This window comes from Phocoena phocoena, chromosome 11 (genome assembly GCF_963924675.1).
Source record: "Phocoena phocoena chromosome 11, mPhoPho1.1, whole genome shotgun sequence".
Lineage (NCBI taxonomy): Eukaryota > Metazoa > Chordata > Mammalia > Artiodactyla > Phocoenidae > Phocoena > Phocoena phocoena.
Genome location: NC_089229.1, coordinates 43742665 through 43756741, shown reverse-complemented (window position 1 = coordinate 43756741; position 14077 = coordinate 43742665).

Genomic DNA, 14077 nt, shown 5'->3' with positions numbered 1-14077 from the left:
ACATACTTGGGAGACATACTCGTATTTTCCTTCTTGGTGTTCTCCGGGCCTCCTGGGTTTGTGGTTTGGTATCTGTCATTAATTTTTTAAAGTTCTTGTCCATTATTACTTCAACTATTTTTTTCTACTCTTTTCTACTTTTCTTTCCTTCCTGGTAATCCAATTATATATATGTTACACAGTCTGAAACTACCCCACGGTTCTCAGTTCTTGGATGTTCTTTTTTTTTTTCCATTGTGTTTTCTCTTTGCATTTCTGTTTCATGAGTTTTCACTGACCTATCCACAAGCTTACCAATCTGCCATGTTAAGTTTAGTAAAGTACATCATAACATCATAAGCATTTTTTATTTTACTTATTTTGTTGTTTTGTTGTTTTTGACTTCTAGTGTTTTATGTGGGTTCTTTTTTTTTTTTCCTTTCTCTGCTTACTTTCTTCATTTGTCTTACATGTTTACTTTTTTCATTAGAACTCAATAAATTAATCATAGTTATTTTAAATTACCTATCTAGCAATTCCAAAGCCTGTGTCATGTTTGATTCTGCTTCTGATGATTTCTTTGTCTCCTCAGCCTGCCTTTTTTTTTATTGTGTTTTGGCGTAACTTGTAATTTTCTCTTGAAAGGCAAACATTTATCAATTGATAGGAACTGAGGTAAATAGGTCTGTTATGTGAGGATCTATGTTCATCTCATTAGCAGTGGGCTCCATGAATATTTGCTGTACCTATAGATGCCAGAGGCTTCAAATTATGTTTTTGTCCATGTTACGTCTCTTCTGTTGATTTGGGGCTTCCCTAAGTACTCTTCATCAGAGAGAATTAAGGTCTTGCTGCTTTTCTATCTGTAATCCACTGTTATTACACTAGAGCCCTGTTGTGGTGGTAGTAAGGAGGGGAAAAAGGAAGTTCTATAGTCTTCTGATTACATCTCCACTTTTAGACAGTAGATGTTGTGGAGAAGATTCTGGGTTTATTTCAGTAATTACTCTTCCCCCCCACCCCCGCCACAGTCAGGAGGGGATTTTTCTTGGATACTCTTTGTAAGAATCTAGTGTGGTTCCTGTACATAAATCAAATTGATGTGATGTGTCCCTCTTAAAGCTCCAGCCTCCAGGAATTCCTCACTCTCACATTCATGCCCACTGAGCCTCCAGCAATTTACCAAAAATCCCATTTCTACAAATTTATGGCTTCTGATACAATTAAGCAGATCTTAGTTAGCTGTGTCTCTTTGGACTTGACTGTCTCTCCAGATTTGGGGGTAGTAGTATGTCTAGCCATGTCTGTTTTCTCATAGGTCCAAGAAAAACTGACTTTCAGTTTATCCAAGTATATTTGTTGTAAAGATGAATATGACTACTTTCAAGCTTTCTACATGTTAGAGGTAAAACTGGAAGTATTCTCCTCAAATTTTACCTTTTATTTTTAGTACCTACTAATAATTTTCTAACTCCTTTATTCCTTCTATTTGATTTTTTTGGTCATTGTTTTGGGAGGAAATGCTTTCCCTTCTCTGCATTTATTCATTTATGTATTCATTTATTTTTTTATGTCATTGTGGTCTAAGTGATTTTTCTTTAATTTAATAAGATGCAATTCAGTAAATATTTATTTTGATGCTCAAGTTGTTCCAGACTTAGCCATTGTGAACCTTGTCACACTAATTCCTGACAAGTCTCCATGATTCTTGATACTTCATTTCTTTTTGACACAACATAGGGTCCCTGGTTCAACTTTTATTCCCCTGTCCTATTGTAGAAATCAACCGTCCTCTAAAGAAATTTTGTTCCTTTTAGTAGAGATTGGTATTTAAAAACTGAGATCTGGACTTACACTGCTTAAATCTGGTCTTCTTTTCCTTCTGGTCTTTTCCTCCTCCTTCTCCTTTATTTATAACAGATATTGCCTTTTAGTATTCAGTCTAGGATCCTAGGGAACATTCTGAGGTGATGAAAATATTCTTTATTTAGATATGTATGTAAGTTTCATGAGAGTATGTATTTATAAAACTTCACAGAATTGTATCCTCAAGATGTGTTTTTATTTTATCATTACATTTTATCATATGTAAATTGTACCTAAAAAAATATTGAACTCTGGTGAAACTGTTTATTGCAGGAACATGGGTTAAGAAGTCTGAAAATTCTTTCTGTGTATTCTATTATTGAGCAAATTGAATATATTGAGGATAATTAGAGCCAAGTTTTTCACTATGGAGGAAAGGAATTTTATTGGTGCTAAGAAAATTGAGTAGCCATATGCAAAAGAATAAAGCTGGACGCTAGTCATACCATATTAAAAGTATCATAAAATGTATTATAGAACTAAATATAATAGCTAAAACTATAAAACTCTTAGAAGAAAACATAGGCATAAATCTGAATGCAGGGCTTCCCTGGTGGCGCAGTGGTTGAGAGTCTGCCTGCTAATGCAGGGGACACGGGTTTGAGCCCTGGTCTGGGAGGATCCCACATGCCGCGGAGCAACTAGGCCCGTGAGTCACAGCTACTGAGCTTGCACGTCTGGAGCCTGTGCTCCGCAACAAGAGAGGCCGGGATAGTGAGAGGCCCGCGCACCGCGATGAAGAGTGGCCCCCGCTTGCCACAACTAGAGAAAGCCCTCACACAGAAACAAAGACCCAACACAGCAAAAATGAATTAATTAATTAATAAACTACCCTCAACATCTTCTTTAAAAAAATTTTTAAAAAAACTTAATGCACTTATATTAGGTAACGGGTTCCTAGCTATGACAACAAAAAGCACAAGCAACAATAACAAAAAGATAAATTAACATCAAAATTAAAATGTTTTTGCTTCAAAACACACATTAAGAAAATAAAAAGACAAAACACAGAATAGAAAAAAAGTATTTTCAATCTATGTACCTGATAAGTGATTGGTATCCAGAATGTATAAAAACCTTTACAATTCAACAATTAAAAATAATCCAATTTTAAAACTTGACAAAGGATTTTAATAGACATTTCTCCAAAGGATATATATATATATATATATATATGGCCAATAAGTACACGAAAAGATTCTAAACATCATAAGTCATTAGGGAAATGAAAAGCTTAACTGCAAAAAGATGCTATTTCACATGCATTAGGTTGCTAAAATAAAATTGCAGATAATAATAAATATTCATTAGGAGGTAGAAAAAATTGAAACTTCATTCCCTGCTGGTTGGGATTTTTTTTTTTTTAAACATCTTTATCGTAGTATAATTGCTTTACAATGGTGTGTTAGTTTCTGCTTTATAACAAAGTGAATCAGTTACACATATACATATGTCCCCATATCTCTTCCCTCTTGCATCTCCCTCCCTCCCACCCTCCCTATCCCACCCCGCTAGGTGGTCACAGGGCACTGAGCTGATCTCCCTGTGCTATGCAGCTGCTTCCCACTAGCTATCTATTTTACGTTTGGTAGTGTATATATATGTCCATGCCACTCTCTCACTTTGTCCCAGCTTACCCTTCCCCCTCCCCGTATCCTCAAGTCCATGCTCTAGTAGGTCTGCATCTTATTCCCGTCTTGCCCGTAGGTTCTTCTGACCATTTTTTTTCTTTTCTTTTTTTTAGATTCCATATATATGTGTTATCATACGGTATTTGTTTTTCTTTTTCTGACGTATTTCACTCTGTATGACAGCCTCTAGGTCCATCCACCTCACTACAAATAACTCAGTTTCATTCCTCTTTTATGGCTGAGTAATATTCCATTGCATATATGTGCCACATCTTCTTTATCCATTCATCTGTTGATGGACACTTAGCTTGCTTCCATGTCCTGGCTATTGTAAATAGAGCTGCAAAGAACATTTTGTTACATGACTCTTTTTGAATTATGGTTTTCTCAGGGTATATGCCAGTAGTGGGATTGCTGGGTTGTATGATAGTTCTATTTTTAGCTTTTTAAGGAACCTCCATACTGTTCTCCCTAGTGGCTGTATCAATTTACATTCCCACCCACAGTGCAAGAGGGTTCCCTTTTCTCCGCACCCTCTCCAGCATTTATTGTTTGTAGATTTTTTGATGCTTGCCATTCTGACCGGTGTGAGGTGATATCTCATTGTAGTTTTGATTTGCATTTCTCTAATGATTAATGATGTTGAGCATTCTTTCATGTGTTTGTTGGCAATCTGTATATCTTCTTTGGAGAAATGTCTATTTAGGTCTTCTGCCCACTTTTGGATTGGGTTGTTTGTTTTTTTGATATTGAGCTGCATGAGTTGCTTGTATGTTTTGGAGATTAATCCTTTGTCACTTGCTTCATTTGCAAATATTTTCTTCCATTCTGAGGGTTGTCTTTTCGTCTTGATTATGGTTTCCTTTGCTGTGCAAAAGCTTTTAAGTTTCATTAGGTCCCATTTGTTTATTTTTGTATTTATTTCCACTTCTCTAGGAGGTGGGTCAAAAAGGATCTTGCTGTGATTTATGTTATAGAGTGTTCTGCCTATGTTTTCCTCTAAGAGTTTGATAGTGTCTGGCTTTACATTTAGGTCTTTAATCCATTTTGAGTTTATTTTTGTGTGTGGTGTTAGGGAGTGTTCTAATTTCATGCTTTTACATGTAGCTGTACAGTTTTCCCAGCACCACTTATTGAAGAGGCTGTCTTTTCTCCACTGTTTATTCTTGCCTCCTTTATCAAAGATAAGGTGACCATATGTGTGTGGGTTTATCTATGGGCTTTCTATCCTGTTCCATTGATCTATATTTCTGTTTTTATGCCAGTACCATATGTCTTGATTACTGTAGCTTTGTAGTATAGTCAGAAATCAGAGAGCCTGATTCCTCCAGCTCCATTTTTCCTTCTCAAGATTGCTTTGGCTATTCGGGATCTTTTGTATTTCCATACAAATTGTGAAATTTTTTGTTCTAGTTCTGTGAAAATGCCAGTGGTAGTTTGATAGGGATTGCATTGAATCTGTAGATTGCTTTGGGTAGTAGAGTCATTTTCACAATGTTGATTCTTCCAATCCAAGAACATGGTATATCTCTCCATCTATTTGTATCATCTTTAATTTCTTTCATCAGAGTCTTATAATTTTCCACCTACAGTCTTTTGTCTCCTTAGGTAGGTTTATTTGGTTGGGATGTTAAATGGTGCAGCCACATTGGAAGACATTCTAGCAGTTCCTCGGAATGTTAAATGTAGGGTTTCCAAATGACCCAGAAATTCTAAATTCTACATATATATTGAAGAGAAATGAAAATATATATTCCCACAAAAAATGAATTTTCAAAGTAGTATTATTCATTATAGCTAAACAATAGAAACGCCTAAATATCCATCACCTGATGAAAAAAAAAATGTGGTATACCCATACAATTGGATACTATTTAGCAATCAAAAAGAACAGAGCACTTATACATAGTACAATGTGCATTTACTTTGAAATGTTTGCAAAGTGAAAGAAGGCATTTACAAAGAACCACATATTGTATGATTGCACTTATAGGAAATGTCAAGAATAAGAAAATACATAGGGACAGAAAGTAAATTATGAGTTTCCAGGGGCATGTGGGTGGAAGGGTATGGCTGTTATTGGGTATAGGGTTTCATTTTGAGGTGAAAAAGATGTTCTAAAATTACATTTTGTGGATGGTTGCCACCTCCTAGAGCAAGAACTGCAGAATTCTACACTTTTAAGGATGGATTTTATTATATGTGAATTATATCAATAAAACCACTGTGGGTAAAGATTGCACTAAGTCTATAAATTGATTTGTATGAAATTGACATCTTTACAGTATCTTATCTTCCCATCCCTGAACATATGTAGCACTTTATTTAGTCCATTAATTTCTTTCAACAATTTCATTGTGTTTGATGTAGAGGACATGCAATCTGTTGTTTCTTCCTAAATATTATCTTATTTTATATGTTTTTCAAGTGGCCCTTTTTAAAAATTCTAATGTTCTTGTTGTTTGAAACTAATATATAGAATTTCAATTGATTGTTGTCTAATTACCTTCTCTCATTCAACCATACTAATTTGCATGTAGGTGTTAGTAGTAGTTTAATGAATTTTGTAGAAGTTTACACACACGCAAAAAAATTATGCCTGAAATTAGGGACAGTTTTGCTACTTCTCTTCCAGTCTTTAATCTTTTTTTTTTTTTTTGCTTCAGTGAAGTCAAGGACACCCATTACAATCGTGACATGTTGACTACAAATGGTAGTAAAGACATTCCTGCTTTGTTCCCAAGTTTAGGACATTTGAAATATTCAAGTTCACTAATAAGTATATTAGCTGTGGGTTTTTTATAGATGCTCTTTATCAGATAAAGAACATTTTTTCCTCTGTTGACAGTTTATATTATGAATTAATGTTGAATTTGTCAAATGCTCTTCTATATCTATTAAAATGATTTCTTTTCTCTTTTATTTTGGTGAATTACTTTGTTTGATTTTTTCAATATTAAAGTACCTTTCCTGGGGGAAAACCCACTTGGTCATGATGTCAATTTAGTTTATATGTTACCGATTTGGTATGCTAATATTCTCCTTAGGATTTTTGTATTTATATTTATGAGGCACCTGGGCTTGTAATTTTACTTCTTTTATTATCTTGATCAGTTTACTTCTTTATTGATCAGTTTTAACACTGAGTGTTGTACTGGCCTCAGAAAAGGAGCTGGAAAGTGTTTCCTTCCCCATTTTCTGAAGGAATTCTTTTAAGATTTTATTTCTTCTATAATGTTTCAAAATGTTTAGAGTTAATTCACATGGGCCAGTGTTATCCTGGTTGGAGAATTTTTAATTACAAATTGAATATCTTTAAATAAATACAGGACTTTTTAGACATTTATTTTACTTTGATTTTATTTTTAGTTTTTAATATGGTTCAATTTATTTCTATTGTTTTTAATTTTTTTTCCAATTTTTCTAATCTTTTTTCCCCTTTCCTGCTTTCTCTTGGATATCACGGCTTATCTAGGGATTATATCAATAATATGCATTTTAAACTTATCATTGACTATTAGAGTTTATATTTTACCACTTCACATAAAATGAAAAAGACTGCAAATGAACCATATAATTCCTTTTACCCCCATTCCAATGTGTAATTTTTATTATATATATCCCTATACACATTGTGAAATCCTCAATACGTTGTTATAATTATTGTTTGAAAGACTAAATTAAGAGAAAAAATTAAGAAAAGAAAAGTATAAAATATTTTATATTTACCGTATAGTGATCATTTTCAGTGCTTTTTATTCCTTCCTGCAATTCAATTTCTTCAACCTAAACAACTTTAATATCTTATATAATGTGTATTTGTTTACGATGCTGACATGACATTTTTGCAGCATGGAAAGGAAAAAAATGTCAAACCACAATTGAATAGTCAGTGAAAACATTCTTCACATATGAATTCCATCAGAAGACATTTTCAGATAAACAAAAATTATAGGTGTTAATCTTGAGAGGGCTAATATTTCAGTACTACTTATAGCATCATGGCCAAAAGCAGGAAAATGCCTCTTTAGCTATATTTGCTTTTCCTTTTGTATATAGCAATAAAAATTCCTGGCTCTAAAAGTCTTGCTTCAAAGTAAGAGAAAAATCTATTAAGGTGGTAGGTGGAAATTGTAATACAGATGCAAAATATACATGTATATTCATAAATGGGTGAATTATGCTTTTTAAAATATTCTCTTTGATTTTAACAATTAATGTTTTAAAACTGCTTATTTTATTTAAACATTCAGACTTCCTATTTCTATTGAGGAATCTGCAGATCTTACAACGTTAGACCCTCATATATAATATTAACACTTAGTTGGATCTTGAAAAACCCAGTTCTCCACAGTGTCTTTCTCTTTATCTCATCTATTAATGAAATTTAGTCTTATATTAACAGGTCTCTCTTGAGTCTGATTCACCCAAAATGGAAAATTATGAACACAAAAATCCTGGTCTATGTGGAATAACAGAAAGACAGTAACTAAAAGGATGGAGAATTGTTTAGAAAACTATATGTATTTCTAGGTATTTACATCACTGGGCGTTCCCAGCTTCCAACTGCTCCTCAATCTACCACCTAAATGAGTGAATAAAATGCTTCTTACCACCCTTCACTCCCTTCACATTCTTGCTCTCTTGAAATGTAAGCTCTAGTTATGAGCAAAGAATCCATTGACAAAGAGGAGGCCACATGTACATGATAAAAATTATAATTCTGTACATATTCTCATGTATATAGGAGCAGAGATTTTAGAGAATTATTAAAATATTTTATCTGGCATGTTAGTTAAAGATAGCTTTGAAGCTGGTTATTTTATTTATTTATTTTTGGCTGCATTGGGTCTTCATTGCTGAGTGTGGGCTTTCTCTAGTTGTGGCGAGCGGGGGCTACTCTTCATTGCGGTGTGTGGGCTTCTCCTTGCAATGGCTTCTCTTGTTGCGGAGCACGGGCTCTAGGCGCACGGGCTTCAGTAGTTGTGGTGCATGGGTTCAGTAGTTGTGGCTCGCGGGATCTAGACCGCAGGCTCAGTTGTTGTAGTGCATGGGATTAGTTGCTCCATGGCATGTGGGATCTTCCTGGACCAGGCCTTGAACCTGTGTCCCCTGCATTGGCAGGTGGATTCTTAACCACTGCACCACCAGGGAAGTCCTGAGGCTGGTTATTTTATTAAAAAACAATCTCAATGTTATAGATAAAATAATTTCAAAGTAAATAGAAAAAAGTTGCATGTATGCTCTTATAGAAATTTATAAAATTTGTGGACATGATATATTATTTACATAGGTAGTTAGATACAGATGGACTTTTAGATAGATAGATAGATATAGATAGATAGATAGATAGATTGAATTGATTTATCCAAGTCATGTTCTTTTCTCTGGGAGGAAGTTAGCAGTTAATTTTCCTCATATATCCTGTTATTAGACCAAATGATAGCTCATGTCTTTCTGATATTTTGGTAAATACTGTTTCAATTGGAGTATGGAAGGGGAGATTTTACAGTCTACATTGCAGCCTATGTAACTGTAAAACTTTACGGACTTCCTCCCTTTAGAATGGAACTTTGCAATCTACTTTTTGATTACATTCTTAAGTGATATGATTCACTTTTTTAAAAATAGAAACATTCCAACTGATGATAATATTGTCATAACTAAAACTCAGTTGCTCATAGATTCAGAAAACAGGCTGTCATATAACATGACTGAATATTTCAAATAATCAAAAATTTTGAACATGGAACCCACCTAGCACAATATGTTTAAATACTGCAAAGTTTGACATGTGCAGAGAAATTAATAAGGTAAACTTTTATACAATATTTAAAATTTGTTATACTATTAACTAGGTGTTTTAGCTCATTAGAAATCTGCCTAAGAGAAAATATTAAAATTCAAGTATAATTATTTAAAATAAGCATACAACTTTGCTGTTCTCATACTGAATTTATCAGTTTGTTTTGACATAGGTTTGACACAGCCTTGGGCTGTTGTCTTACTTTTTCTTATAAAATAGACAATGCTGTAATATATATATATATATATATATATATATATATATATATATATATAGCATTTTAGTTCGACATACAAAGATAAAGAAGTGTACATACTTGGATGCATTTCCCTCCTCCCCATCTGACAATCCCATTATAACTTTATTGTAAACTGAGAAGTTAAAATATAATTGAGAACTGAGCATTCATATGATATGCCTGCAGCACCCTTGATGAAAATTTCATTTGTTAAGAATGACTTATGTAGACACTTAGTAATCTAAGACATATTTCAAATCTATATCCTCTAACATCACCCCATCTTTCAGCAAATCCTTACTGCTAGAAACAAAAATGCAGTTGGCTAAAAATATAGGAAGTTACTTCATTTTAGAAATCTGCTTTATTTTCTTCATTTAGTCTTTTGGAATCCTTGCCTAATTTTACATTATCATCTTTTATTTCTCTAAAACTAACCCCACATTTATATCTATAGTCTGAACTTGTTACATGTATATGCAAAAAGTTTTGTTGATCGTCACCTCAAACTCACTATATGCAAAATTTAACTCCTCCATATCATCCTCCAACATACATTTGCTTTCCAGCTAACCCAATTCTGTCAATGAGTTTTTTTCAGATGATTTTCTAGATTCCTTTTCTAGAAAACTTGGTCATATTTGATATATTTTTGTTTTTAAAAATCTTTTTATGTTCTTTATGTCACTGAATCCTACTAATTCTTTCTTTAAAATAATTTGATTCTTCTCCATGTATATCAGAGGTTCCAGGAACACTGCCAGAATTATCTTCTACCTAGGTAATTGTAACAGACTAAAATTTACCTCCTTTCTATTTTAACCATGTTAAATTATTTATTCCACTACTGCCCCGGGCTCTTAGGAACAATGATTTTCAAAAAAACTTCACATAATTAAATATTTATTGAATAAATATCTACTCTCTTGCACATTTTAGAAAGACATCTAATATTTTTATTAAAACCTTAAATAGTTGCAAATGACATGTTTATTTCACTGAGATAGCCCTGTCTTAAAGTACTATTTAAATGTATCAAGAAATCCAAATACTATAAAAAATTTGATAAAACCATTACCTATTAAAATATATGAATAGCCTCTTAATTAATTGTAGGTAATTATGCATCTACTATATTCCTAAAAATGAACTTATAGAAAAATACTCTTCCTGAGTTTTATATGGTTCTAATAGTTATCTCTGGCCAGTTTGAGTGAATATAAGATACTGGCTTAATTTTTCTTGCTTATATATCTTAACTATGTTATTTAATTGTATGACAGTATTAAGTATTGCCAGAAAGTCTGATGACAAACTGATTTTCTTTCCCTTATACATTAGATAAACTGTCTGCCTAAATGCCCAAATAGTTCTTTTCTTTTTCATTTTACTCAAAGTCAATACTTTTGTTAGGATATATAAATGTATGGGTCATTCTGTGTTGATTTTCTCATTTATGAGCTGTAATAGTGCAATACTAAGTTTCCAGTAGTTTTTTTTTTCAATGATTTTTAAAATTTTTATTTCTGCTCTATTGCTTGGTTTTCATTTTGGTGATTCTTATTTTTAGCTATGTTGGATTATCTTGGCCTATCTTCTATATCTAATGACTTTTCTCAAATCCATTTGATTTATTTCTACATTCATTTAAAAATTTCAAATGTCATTTTTTCTACATTTTATATTTCTTATGGCATTATTCATAATTATTTCTGTTTCTTCCAATTCAGTCTTTATTTCTGAGATGACTTTCTAAAAATTTTCTAATTATTTCCTCTCATATACCTTTCATTTATTTTCTCAAGCATATTTTTTATTTTATTCTATTTCTGATTTAAGCTGTTCTTTCAGAGCTTCTATTACTTTTGTATTAATTTTAACTCAATTTGAAATATTAGGTTATATTAAAAAATTATTTTGTGTGCAGGTCTTTCTGTTACACCTTCACTTTTTTAGGGATGTTACTCTGCTTTTTATTCTTTTATTTCTCTGTACTAATCTCTATGGAATTCAACCAAAAGTATTTATTGGTTGCTCATTTTTAAGTGAGATTAGTGTTCCTGTATTTTTTTAGACAGCAATTTTGGGCCTTCATATGGTGCTCCATCTATCACTCTAGAGATTTTTTTCTCCATTATTTTCATAAGATGATCAGACATGTTCCTGAAAATTCCCTCTCAGTTTCGGATGCTCTTCTCAGTTTGAACTGGGATGCTTGGCAGTGAATATCTATGGTGACTTGTGGATTCCTCAGGTCCCAGGGCTATAAGAGCTCAGTGCTTTCTCTCTACTTTCCCTCCTGCAGTTTTTGATTTCCCATGGGTCTTGTAGATTTGACTCCACACACATATTTTTGAGTTCCCGAAATGATTTTGTCACTTGATTTTATATAGATATTTTCCATGGGGCTTTTGGTTTTGCTATCCTAATCTGGCTTTGTGTGTGTGTGTGTGTGTGTGTGTGTGTGTGTGTGTGTGTGTGTGTTGGTTTCGTTGGGTGGTTGGGTAGTTGGTTAGTTTTTTTAAATTGAGATATTGGAGGAGATTCGCCAACCATCCAATCATTGAATCCATCTTTCCAGAATCCCAACCTGACCTATTTTTTATAGTAAATTCTCAGAGATGGTAGATTCTTTGTATGTAGCCATCTTTTTATTGCTTTTGAAAGTAATAAACTCTTCAAATTTTATGTGAATAATTGTTTACTGTAATTAACTCTGGACTTTTTATCACTTTATAATAATAGAATTTCAACATCCAATGCATATAAAATTGCCAAAAATATTTAAAGGAGGAATTATTTATGTTTTCAGCATTTTAACATTTGACTTTCTGTAAATCTAAGTTTTAAAATCCCAGAATATATACATATACTCAAAAGTGCTTAGTTTAACTCTGAAACTAGCATAATCAAATTATTATTACAAAGGTATCATTTAGAATGCATGAAGTAAGAGCTAAGGCAAGTGTTAATGCTCAGCAATACCTTTAAGAGTCACACACACACCTTTTTTCACAGGATGTAATCGCCAAAAATCTTTCCATATATGATTATCTCGAGTTTACAGTTACTTCCAATGACAACTCATATGCTCTCATTTATTAGATATTTTAAAATGTATATTCAGACTACAGACACAACTAAACTCTAATATGAGATTTCCATATCTGGAAATTTACCCTGAATATAATGCTCTAACTTCAAATATTTAACCCTCTTCCATAATAAACTTTATTTTTATCTCTTACAATCAATTTACATAAAACTGAAATGTTCTCTTTTAATCTGAACCAGTCCTCTTAATATACATTCATACCACTATATATACATTCACACTTACACATATAAGTTAGAGCTATTAAGTTCATTGCAAAGAAATATCTAGTTTCTTAAAGCATTATTATCCAACCCAAACAATTATTAGTTATTAATGCAACTTTTCCCTGCTTCTATCCTGGCTAATCTATATTCCATTCTCAAAATAGCAGCAGAAGAGGTCATTTTAAAACTATAAATCAAAACATATTGTTTTTTACTCAAAACCATTCAGTAGCTCCCCACTTCACTCAGAGTAAAAGCAAAAGCTGTCTCCATGGCCCTAGCTGTACAGTACTACAAGATCTGGCCTCTCTTCATTTTTCTAATCTCATCTCCCTAGTCAGTCACTTGGTCACACAGTGACAGCTTCATGGGCATGCAACCTATGTCATCATATAGGGCTCCTTGCTCAAATGGACCCCACACTTTAATTCTCCCTTGTCACCATCTTAAAACTCTTAATATTTTTAACATTTTAATTTTACATAAATTACTTAACTGGTTCTGCTGGTCATTCTGGTATTTCTTGAATATGCCAGTTATCACCACTGGTTTTAGTAAGTTGTTCCTATTTTCTCAATGTTGTTCCCCCAGAAAATTGCATGACTGCTTTTCTCACCTCTTTACAATTTTCGCTCAACTGTCAGACCAAATCTGAACACCCTGATAAAAACTATAGCCATTCCATTACCATCAGCCATGTTGAATTTCAGACTCCTTGTTACCATACTTGACATTTTCTTTTCTCTATAACCCCTACTGCCTTACAATTTCCTTATTTCCTGTGGTTTTGTTTTATTTTCCTTTTTTTATATCCCTCCATTTGCTCGTCTATAGACTACACAAAGGCAGGATCTTTTGTCTACTGACATAGTGTAATGCAAAGAAGCATGCTTGGTATAAGTAGGAATTCAGTAAATCTTTGTTAAAAAATGAATCAATTCAGTCCTTTTAACTAGGGTTTAGCTTTTGTAGTTTTACTCGTACATATCATGTATCCACAAATGCATACTCTACCATTGCAAAAATTTGCTGTTTAGGTCCCAATTTCCTGAATGGCATTTCTTTGATCAAAAGAATGATACCCATCTAGAAATTAAGACGCTTTTTTGGATTTGAGAAAAACACTGACTGATCTTTATTAAGAACTTTGCAATATGCTTATTAAGCTTTGTAGTCTTTCCTAATGAAAATCAGGAGACAAGAGCTCATTATTACTGCTTATATCGCAGTGTGATA